Genomic DNA, 11,421 nt, shown 5'->3' with positions numbered 1-11,421 from the left:
CTCCTCCCTCAGACCCAGGGGTCCAGACCCTCATCGCCCTCCTCCCTCAGACCCAGGGGTCCAGACCCTCATCGCCCTCCTCCCTCAGACCCAGGGGTCCAGACCCTCATCGCCCTCCTCCCTCAGACCTAGGAGTCCAGGTCCCAGTCCCACCTCTCAGAACCAGGAGTCCAGACTCTCAGCCTCTCTTCCCTCAGACCCAGGAGTCCAGGCCCCCAGCCCCTCCTCCCTCAGACCCAAAAGTCCTGTTCTTCAGATCCCTAGAGAGCCAGGAATCTAGGCTCCGATCTTGCCCCTCCCTATGGAACCCAAACTTCTGAGTCCCTAGTTCCTTTTTCCCTAAAAGGCCCCAAATTGCAGACTTCCAGGCCCTCACTGCTCAGGACCGGGAGTCCGGGCTGCAGGCCCTGCCTCTTGGGAGCAGAGTCAGGCTCGGAGCCAGCATCGCCCCCTCCCCTACAGGTACACCCTTGATGAAGCCTCTTCTCACCTGGAGAGGATCTGATGTGATCCAGGTTCGGACTTGAGCTGGCACACAGCTGGGCTCCAAGATCTCCAGCCCTCTGCTGGGCGGTCCTCTTATACCACCCCCTGCCCCACGCCCGGCCCCAGTGCCCTGGGGTGCAGGCAGAGCTGACTCTGGGACGCCCCCGCCTGCTTTTGCGCTTCTGGCTATCTGGAACCCCTGACGCAGCGAGAGCAGTTGGCACCACTGCACTCTCCACCCTCCCTCCGAAGGACAGGCGGTGCCCGGCTCCTGCGCCCCCGCACGTTCCGGTCCCACAGTCCCTCCTGGCTGCTCTCAGGGGAGGGACCCGGTGCGCTGGGTCTGAGGGGCAGGGGCGGGATTCAAGGACGGGCTGAGCTCAGGGAATAGGCTCTGGCTCGGTCCTTCTTTGGGGCCTCTCCTGTCTCAGCGTCCCGAGTGATTGGATTCTCTCCCCTTTCTTTCTTTTTTTCTTTCTTTCTTTCTTTCTTTCTTTCTTTCTTTCTTTCTTTCTTTCTTTCTTTCTTTCTTTCTTTTTCTTTTCTTTCTTTCTTTCTTTCTTTCTTTCTTTCTTTCTTTCTTTCTTTCTTTCTTCCTTTCTTTCTTTCTTTCTTTCTTTCTTTCTTTCTTTCTTTCTTCCTTTCTTCCTTTCTTTCTTTCTTTCTTTCTTTCTTCCTTTCTTTCTTTCTTTCTTTTTCTTTCTTTCCCTCTCTCTCCCTTTCTTTCTTTCTTTCTTTCTTTCTTTCTTTCTTTCTTTCTTTCTTTCTTTCTTTCTTTCTTTCTTTCTTTCTCTTTCTGTCTTTCTTTCTCTTCCTTCCTTCCTTTCTTCCTCTTTCTTTCTTTCCTTCCTTCTTTCTCTCTCTCTCTCTCTTCCTTCCTTCCTTTTTCTCTTTCTTTCTTTCTCTTTCTTTTTCTTTCTCTCTCTCTTTCTTTCCCTCCCTCTTCCTTCCTTCCTTCCTTCTCTTTCTTTTTTTTGGACAGAGTCTCTATCGCCAGGCTGCAGTGCTGTGACATGATTTCGGCAACCTCTGTCTCCTGGGTTCAATCGATTCTTCTGCCTCAGCCTCCCGAGTAGCTGGGATTACAGGCATGCACCACCACTCCCAGATCTTTTGTATTTTTAGTAGAGACAGGGTTTCACCATGTTGGCCAGGATGGTCTCGATCTCCCGACCTCATGATCCGCCCACCTCGGCCCCCCAAAGGGCTGGGATTACAGGTGTGAGCCACCGCGCCCGGCTTCTAGGGTTGTTTTCTTGCCCTCACCCCCTCTCAGGAGTGGCCTAGATCCTGCATCCTAATTCTGGCCCGCCTGTGGGAACTTGTCCAAGCTGATCCCAGTCGTGCCTATAAGCCTGAACCCATTCCCAACTTAATAGAGAGGTGTAAGTTAAAAACAATGCTTTCCCTAACTCCACCCCACTAATATTTGCCCTCTTTAGGATCTATGTTCTCATGGTCATTTTAATCATGTTATACATAGATTTCTTTGTATATTATTTATTTATAATAAAAATGTCTGTACTAAACATTATCTAATAGAACCTTTTTTAGGGCTTCATTTATGAATTTATTAAGCAAATATTTATTTTTCTTTTTTTTAACTTTTCTTTTAAGTTCGGGGGTACATGGGCAGGATGTGCAGGTTTGTTGCCTAGGTAAACATGCATCATGGGGGTTGGTTATACAGATTATTTAATCACCCAGGTATTAAGCCTAGTACCCATTAGTTATTTTTTTCTGATCCTCCCACCCTCCACCCTCTCATAGGCCCCAGTGTGTGTACCCAAAGGAGTATAAATCATCCTGTTTAAAAACACATGCACACGTATGTTCATTGTAGCACTATTCACAATAGCAAAGACATGGAATCAACCTAAATGTTCATCAGTAATAAACTGGATTAAGAAAATGTGGTACATATACACCATGGAATACTATGTAGCCATTAAAAAGGACAAGATCATGTCCTTTGCAGGGACATGGATGGAGCTGGAGGCCATTACCCTTATAAACCAATACAGGAAGAGAAAACCAAATATGGCAACTTGCTGCTTACAAGTGGGAGCTAAATGATGAGACTACATGGACACATAGAAGAGAAGAACCTTTCTTCTTTTTTTTTTTTTTTAAGATGGAGTATGACTCTGTCACCCAGGCTGGAGTGCAATGGCATGATCTTGGCTCACTGCAACCTCTGCTTCCCGGGTTCAAGTGATTCTCCTGCCTCAGTGTCCCGAGTAGCTGGGATTACAGGTGTGCACCACCACGCCCAACTAATTTTTGTATTTTTAGTAGAGATGGGATTTCACCATGTTGGTCAGGCTGCTCTCCAACTCCTAACCTCAGGTGATCCACCAGCCTCGGCCTCCCAAAGTGCTGGGATTACAGGCCTAAACCACCGCGCCCAGCCGAGGATTTTTTGCTAAATGAGTAGATTATAGCTGCTCTTGCCACAGGGGAAGAAAATGGGTAACTATGTGAGATGATGGATATGTTAATTTGTTCAGTTATAGTAATCATTGTACTATGTATATACATCACATTGAATCATATTGTACACTTTAAATATACACAATAACATTTATTTTTTAAAAAGAGGAAAACTTTTCCCTCCTGGTACATTTAGATTACTTTTCCTTCCTTTATAATGGTTGTGTAATATTCCATACTATGCTTGTATCGTGGTGCATGTCATCTGCCTCAAATTGAAATACACTTGGATAGTTTTAATTATAATAATGCCAAGATGAACTTCTTTGTACCTTCATCTTTGTTCATTGTATTCATTCAAACAATATCCATTGAGCATCTACTCTGTGCCAGAAACTATTCAGGCTCTCGGAGACACAGCAGTGATAAAAGAGATAAAAAATATTCCTGTTTTCATAGAGGCTCTTGTTTTGTACTGTCAGGTCAGTACAAAAATAAGCATATAAAATGTAGAGTTTGTTAGGTGGTTGTAAGTGCTACGAGGGAAAATCCAAGAGAGGAAGAGGGTTGGGGAGTTACTGATTCCCTCTACCCTCAAGGATCCCTGAGCTTATAATATCAGGAAGGTTGGTTGGAAAGACCCCATGTGAAGGTGGTATTTGAGCAAAATCTTGAAGGAGATGGTGGAGGGATCCAGGTGGCTGCTTGAAGGTAGTGAGTTCCAGGCAAAGCGAGCAGGCCAGTGTGTTAGCCAGGGAGCATGTCTGAAGTGAACTAGCAGACAAACCACTGCGACCAGAACAGAGTGACCAAAGGAGATAGGGGCAGGGGATGAGGCCAGAAATATAACAGGACTCTGATGACATGGAGTCTGAAAGGTCTTTGGCTTTTGTTTTGAATAAGACAGGAACCATTGTTGGACACACTCTAAAGTTAGAATTGACCTCAACCTCTAAATTAGATCCCTAAAATGAGATTTTCTTTCTCTACCCTGGACCTAAACCTTATCTCAATGCTGACCCCTAACTCAAATCTTTTTTTTTTTTTCTTTTGAGATGGAGTTTCGGTCTTATTGCCCAGGCTGGAGTGCAATGGCGTGATCTCGGCTTACTGCACCTCTGCCTCCCAGGTTCAAGCAATTCTCCTGACTCAGCCTCCCGAGTAGCTGGGATTACAGGCATGTACCACCACACTCAGCTAATTTTTTTTTTTTCTTTTAGTAGAGATGGAGTTTCTCCATGTTGGTCAGGCTGGTCTGGAACTCCCGACCTCAGGTGATCCGCCCACCTCGGCCTCCCAAAGTGCTGGGATTATAGGTGTGAGCCACTGCGCCTGGCACTCCAACTCAATTCTACATTTGACCCATAATAGTAGACATTTTTGTTGTGTACCCAAGCATTCACTCCTTCTGTCTTTCTATCAGAGGCTCCATTTTGTTTGGATAATCCTTTATCCTCATCAGGACTATAAGCCTCAATGAACCAAGTATCAAAGGCATATTTTGTTAGCTTGATTAGTTTGAAAATGGACATGTCCTGCTCTTCTGGCCAATGAGGAGGAGGGGAAGACCACTGGGGCACTTCTAGGAAAGACTTTCTCATGTTTTAAAAGAGGCACTGAACGGGGTCTTTTTTCTTCTGCTAGATGGTGTCTTTTCTGGATGCAAATTCTGGACTGTGCCAGCACTCCAGGGACCACAGAGGGAAGTGACCAGAGGACCAAGTCAAAACACTGCAGGTAGCCCACCAGAGAGGTGAGAATCAGCTGGGTCTTTGATGAAGTCACTGAGCTGGTGAATTAACCAACGATGGAGCCTCTTCATGTCAAAACTTTTTCAGATTCCCTTTCTTGGTTAGAGTTGCTTGGTCCTTGTAGCCAAAATCATCTTTATAAGACCTAAATGTTGAATCAGAATCTTGACTCACATCCTAAATCTGATTCCAAGCCATAAATCCAAATCCAATTCTAACTTGATTCCATATCTTGAAGTCACATAAATCAACAAACTCAACCATGCCTCCAGTCTTACCTCTCTTCCCAGCCCTCATCCCTGTATCCCATTTCAGCCTATATCCCATCTTGGCCATCGTTAATGTGAAGATGGCCAATTTAATTTTTAGATTAATAGTCTTTTTTAAAAAAATAGTAATTTTGATCATATACCTGACTACCTCTCATCTAAATTTATTTTTTCTTAGTTTTTCTTCTATACTGTGCATTTCTTGTTTTTTTAATGAAAAGTTGTTGACTGTTTATGCAATATTTTAACACCAATCCTTTATATATTTAACAAATATGTATTGGGTGGTAGCTATCTACCAATGAGGATATAATGGTGTACAAATCTAGATAGGATCTCTTCCCTCAAGGAGCTGATAGTCTCATATAAAAGAAAGACAGTCAAATAATTAATAAACAAGCGTAAAATTACAACATCAAGGCATGCTCTGAAAGAAAGGTGCAAGGTATTATTGAGGCACTTCCAGAGGGTTTTGACCCAGGAATTGACTATGAGCTGCGATTTGAAAGAATAGTAAACTAGAAGAAATCTTCTAGTAACTAGAAGTAGACAAGAATAAATTTTCTAGTAACTAGAAATAGTAAACTAGAAGAAAATTTCTTCTGGTAACTAGAAGAAAATGGGAGGAGAATGGGGAGTGTGTTGTGTAGAGAAAACAGCATGTGCAAAGGCCCAAGATAGAAGGCATTATGGCTGGAGCTCAGAGGCCAGAGGTTAACAGGGACCACATAATGACAAGCTCTGGATGTCATTCTGAGTCTTGCTTTATCCTATGGAAAATGAAGAACCATTTGAACCTTAGTCAGGGAAATAACATAACAAGATTTGTATTTTCAAAACATTAACCTGACAGCTGTGTGAAAGCTGGCTTTGGGTGGGATGTGAAGATACTGGGCAACCATAGGGGGAAGTCATTGTTGTTGTCTAGATGAGGGAAGATGGTGACTTGGATACAGGTGGTTGAAAGGTGGAGACGATGTTAAGTACATGGATTCAAAATGCACTTAGGAGCATTTTGCACTTAGGAGCACTAAGAGCAAAATGCACTTAGGAGAGAGAACCAACAGGCCTTGGTGATAGACAGAATGAAGGTTGTGTTGAGGTACTGGGAGATGTTAAGATTTCAAAGTCTCTTGCTGGATGGACAGTGACACCATTCATTGAGAAGACATGGGAGATATGGTCAAATGGTTCTGATATGGCAAGAATAGACCTCAGACCCTGGCTTCAAGCAGAACTCTAACTCCAACCTTTACTTTGACACAACTCCGAACACGTATTTTGACATAAGCCCCAGTCTTTTTTGTTTCAGTAGCTTTTGGGGTATGAGTGGCTTTTAGTTACATGGATGTATTGTATAGCGGTGAAGTCTGAGACTTTAGTGCACTCGTCACCCAAATAGTATACATTGTACCCAATGTTTATAGTGTTTTATCCCTTATTTTCTTCATACTCTCCCCCTTCTGAGTCTCCAATGTCCACTATACCACCTGGTATGCCTTTGTGTACACACTGCTTAGCTCCCACTTATACGTGAGAACGTAAGTCATTTGGTTTTCCATTCCTGAGTTACTTCACTTAGAATAATGGCCTCCAACTCCATTCAAGTTGCTTCAAAAGAGATTATTTGATTCTTTTTATGATTGAGTAGTATTCCATGGTTCATACACATCACATTTTCTTTATCCACTCATCAGTTGATGGGCACTTAATTTAGTTCCATATCTTTGCAATTGTGAATTGTGCTGCAATAAACATATGTGTGTATGTGTCTTTTTGATATAGTGACTTCTTTTCCTTTGGGTAGATACCCAGTAGTGGGATTTCTGGATTGAATTGTAGATCTACTTTTAGTTCTTTGAGAAATAGCCATACTGTTTTCCATAGAGGTTGTACTACTTTACATTCCTGCCAGCAGTGTAGAAGTGTTCCCTTTTCGTCACATCCATGCCAACATCTATTGTTTTTTTGACTTTTTAGTATGCTCCAGTCTTAACCCCAAACCTTAATCGGTACCCAATCCTGAACCTCAAATTCTGCTTTATCCTTGATCAACCCCAATTTGTATCTCAACCAATAACCTAAACCTTGACTGAGTTCTTGACTGCAAATATCAACTCAAGCTAGGATCCAGACCTCAATCAACCTTAACCCTCCTGACCTGAATCCTGAACCTTTAGCCATAAGCCAAATTCAACCTTGACCTGAGCAGTGAATGTCGCCACAGCCTGAGCATCAAACCTGCCCCAGGATAATTCAGACACTAGTCTCCATTCCCATCATATTCTAGGAAGCCCACATTCATATCCTCCCCCATGAACCCATCCCCTCACATCCAACACCAGTTCTAACACTCTCACCCCGGTCCTACCCCTATTCTCATCCTCAACCCAATTGCTACCTAATATCCCATTCTCATTTCCATCCCCAATTCTTTTCCCAATTCTGTTTTTATTTCTCCAGCTCCCCACACAACTTTGACCCTTCATTTTGCAAACACTCTAAAATAAAGTCTGCCAACGAATACCTTGCTAACATTGATGCTATAATACCCAACTCAAGGTGAGTCCCAAAATCTTCTGAGACATTTACTCTCATCAAATACAAAATTGGATCCAAGAACTTGGACATCTAGCCCTGCCCATTCCACAGCAGGACTCTGATCGTGAAGGATGTCAACATTCCTGACCTGGGCTCCCAAATCAAGGAGAAGCAGACTCCAGCCCAGTTGGCCTCACAGCTCCATGACTCAGCAATCTGTATCTTTCCTTCCCGGCTTCTCAGAGAGAGAAATGGTAGCAAGACTTCTGGTGTATTATCTACTGCCTGCATCTTCATCCTTAGATTCTCTACTCCCTCAGTCCTCTGCCTCCTCAGCACCTGTTAGAAAGGGAAGGAGCCGGGCTACTCTAGAGCCCTGCTATTCACTCCTAAGTCACCAAAACGTCTATCCTCTGCTTTTCATCATCTATCATTCTGTAAATTATATTCCTAATTATTTAACCTGATTTTGTTGCCAAACACTGGTCATCACAAGCAGAGGAAATGTGTGTGGGGTTCTTTTTTTTTTTTTTCCCAGCACCCCGCCCTGACCGGAGAACATAGGAGGTACTTAAATAAATACTAGTCTGCAAACCTCTGGCATCTATCTACAGGTCCACAGGCCTTAGATTCAGTCCCGCCTTGATCCCTGAGCCATTCCACCATGCGGTGTGACAGAAAGAACTAGAAAGAACTTGGACCTTCAACCCAAATTTGAATCCTGGTTGCCCACCCTGTGACTTCGGGTAAGTGACTTCATTTTTCTGAGTCTGACTTTGCCCCTCTCCAAAGTGGAAGAGAGCAAAACCTATTTATTGAGGCAAATGGGAGGATTAAATAAAATGATGAATGGAAAATTGATGGGCATGCAACAGGTACTGAATTAACAAGAGTTCCCTCAGCCCATCACCCACGGAATGAAGAAGCAGCTCCCATTTTTATTTTCCCCCTATATTTAGTGTGGTGTGTCAGGTGCTTCGCAGACCTCGTCTGTTCTCCTCACATCGGTCCAGGTGAGGATTGTCATCTCCATTTCACTTTTATTTTTTGCCCCTTGCCCCATCATCCCCATTTCATAGATGAGAAAATGGAGATTTAAAAAAGGCTAGATCACTTGAGCAAAGTCACAGAGCTAAGGAGTCAGAAGTGTCAGAATTCAGCCGGGTGCGATGGCTCAAGCCTGTAATCCCAACACTTTGCAAGGCCGAGGTGGGTGGATCACTTGAGGTCAGGAGTTCGAGACCAGCCTGGCCAACATGGTGAAATCCCATCTCTACTAAAAATACAAAAAATTAGCCAGATGTGGTGGCACATGCCTATACTCCCAGCTACTCAGGAGGCTGAGACAGGAGAATCACTTGAGCCCAGGAAGCAGAGGTTACAGTAAACCAAGATTGCACCACTGCTCTCCAGCCTGGGTGACAGGGCAAGACTCCATCTCAGAAAAAAAAAAAAAAGAAAAAGAGAAAAGTCAGAATTTGAACATTGGGATTCAAAGGCCCATGGTATCACTGCTGCACAAATCCATACTCTGAGAAGGAAATTTCCCTGTTACATCCACATGTACCTTGAGTCTCATTTGGTTCAAAACAGACTTGGATCACTCTTGGTCTATTAATGATGCATATCCCCACGTCAGAGAGAGGCCCAAATCCAGGACCCCTGTGCCCTTTGCATTTAGTCCCAGCACCTGTTGCTAAGTCTCACCCAGACACCCAGCCCCATATCTCCGTCGCCCTCAGACCTATGTCCTGAGCCTTTGTTAAATGACTCATCTTCCAGCTCATGATCACACCTGAGAACTGGCATCTGCCAATCTTGCCAGCTGTGCCCTTCCCTGAGGGATTCTGAACACTGTGACCCTCGTGCCTCCTGACTCAGCCCATGGGTTCTGATGGCCCATTGTTTCATACTTCGCGGATTCTCTTCCTCCTTTTATCTTTTCTTTCTTTCTTTCTTTTTTTTTTTTTTTTGAGACAGAGTCTCACTCTGTCACCCAGGCTGGAGTGCAGTGGTGCGACCTCGGCTCACTGCAACCTCCGCCTCCCAGCAGAACCCCATTTCTTTTGAGGGAGATGCTGCCTTATTTCTTATAGTCGCGGTGAAACTGTCAATCATAGTTCTCCAACTCCACCCACCCACTGAGGTGGAGAAATGACCCAGGCCAAGCCAAGATTAGTGTTTTCTCTCTGGCAACAAAGACAGATTCAAGGGGTTGGCCCAGTTCAAACTGGACCAATTAGAGTTCCTCCCTGGGATTAATATCAAGATGCCAAGAGAAAGGAGATTTTTGTTTATGATAGTAGCTGCTATGTTCCCTCCATGCCCCTCCTTAGTACCTAAGATTGAATAAATCAGTCACCAAGTCTTTTCAGGCTTATATTCCATTGGAGACATTAAAGTTCTCCTCGACCAGCCTGGGCAACATGGTAGAGTCCTAGCTCTACCGAAAAAAAAAGAAAACAACAGACAACAATAGCTGGGCGTGGTGGCACATGCCTGTGGTCCCAGCTACTCAGGAGGCTGAGGTGGGAGGATGGCTGAAACCCAGGAGGTAGAAACTGCCTTAGGCATTGTTTGTGCAATGCTCACTGTACTCTAACCTGGGCAAGAGTAAGACCTTGTCTCAAAATAGAAAAAAATCTCCTGGGCATTGGATGATACTAAGAAACTACCAACTGTGTAAGGTGTGATCATGTAAGTTGGTTATGTTTAAAACGAGCCTCTTTTGGAACAAGGATTGGCAAATTTTTAAAATAAAGGGCCGGACACTGAACACTTTAGCCTATGTGGACTAAGACAGAAAAATGGAAGCTATTATGTAGATATTTAATAGCAAGAGAGAAAAAAATTTACAATTTTTAATTGATGAAATTCAAAATGTAGCAATGATAATTTGGTACAAATTTTTTTTATTACTATTCCTTATCAAGCTCATGCCTGTAATCCCAGCACTTTGGGAGGCCGAGGTGGATGGATCACCTGAAGTCGGGAGTTCAAGACCAGCCTGACCAACTAGAGAAACCCTATCTCTACTAAAAATACAAAAAATTTTAGCTGGGCATGATGGTGCATGCTTGTAATCCCAGCTACTCAGGAGGTTGAGGCAGGAGAATTGCTTGAGTCCAGGAGGCAGAGGTTGAGGTGAGCTGAGATCATGCCATTGCACTCTCGCCTGGGCAACGAGAGCGAAACTCCATCTCAAAAAATAAAAAAAAGTATGTTTAGATCAGGGGAATTGGTCCAACAGCTGTAATTTGCCGTCCCCTGTGTTAAAAATGCATACTAAAATATTTAAGAATGAGACGATGTGATGACTGAGATTTGCTTCAAAATATTCTGGCATTAGGGAAGTGTGTGGTGGGAGTATAGGTGAAACAAGAATTGGTTTTGCATTAACTCCTTTTTTTTTTTTTTTTTTTGAGACAGGGTCTCACTCCATTACCCAAGCTGGAGTGCAGTGGTACAATCATAGCTCATTGCAGTCTCAACCTCTCAGGCTCAAGTGATCCTCCCACCTCAGCCTCCTGAGTAGCTGGGACCACAGATGCATGCCACCATGCACGGCTAATTTTTTAATCTTTTGTAGAGACCAGAGTCTCCCTATGTTGCCCAGGCTGGTCTTGAACTTCTGGGCTCAAGCAATCCTCGTGCCTCGGCCTTTCAAAGTGCTGGGGTTGCAGGCATGAGCCACTGCACCAGACCTTGCATTCATTATCGAAGCTGAATGGTGGTATATGAAGACACATTATGTTATTCTATTTTGCATATGTTTGAAATTTTCCAGAATAAAAACTATAAAACAATTCTTTGAGTTGAGATGTCCACCCAGAAATGCATCCCTGGCATCAGAAGTTTAATGCCATTCTTGAAAGACTTCCTCACAATTTCTGCTATGGGGGAACTGTCATAAACCATCATGGAGATTGATGAATGCAAAG

The 11,421-nt window shown here is 43.8% G+C and overlaps 1 protein-coding gene across 1 annotated transcript in view; it reads right to left on the bottom strand.

Moving 5' to 3' along the window:
* KLK7 (kallikrein-related peptidase 7) overlaps positions 1-554 on the bottom strand; it is a 5,932-nt gene extending 5,378 nt beyond the window's left edge. Inside the window, exon 1 of the mRNA XM_011946499.1 lies at positions 412-554. The gene's annotated coding sequence lies outside the window, so the exon portion shown is untranslated. The remainder of the gene's footprint in view (positions 1-411) is intronic.
* Between the last annotated feature and the right edge of the window lie 10,867 nt (positions 555-11,421).

Source organism: Colobus angolensis, unplaced genomic scaffold (assembly GCF_000951035.1).
Source record: "Colobus angolensis palliatus isolate OR3802 unplaced genomic scaffold, Cang.pa_1.0 Scaffold25, whole genome shotgun sequence".
Classification (NCBI taxonomy): domain Eukaryota; kingdom Metazoa; phylum Chordata; class Mammalia; order Primates; family Cercopithecidae; genus Colobus; species Colobus angolensis.
The sequence above is the reverse complement of the archived record's forward strand: the minus strand, read 5'-3'. Positions and strand labels throughout refer to the sequence as shown.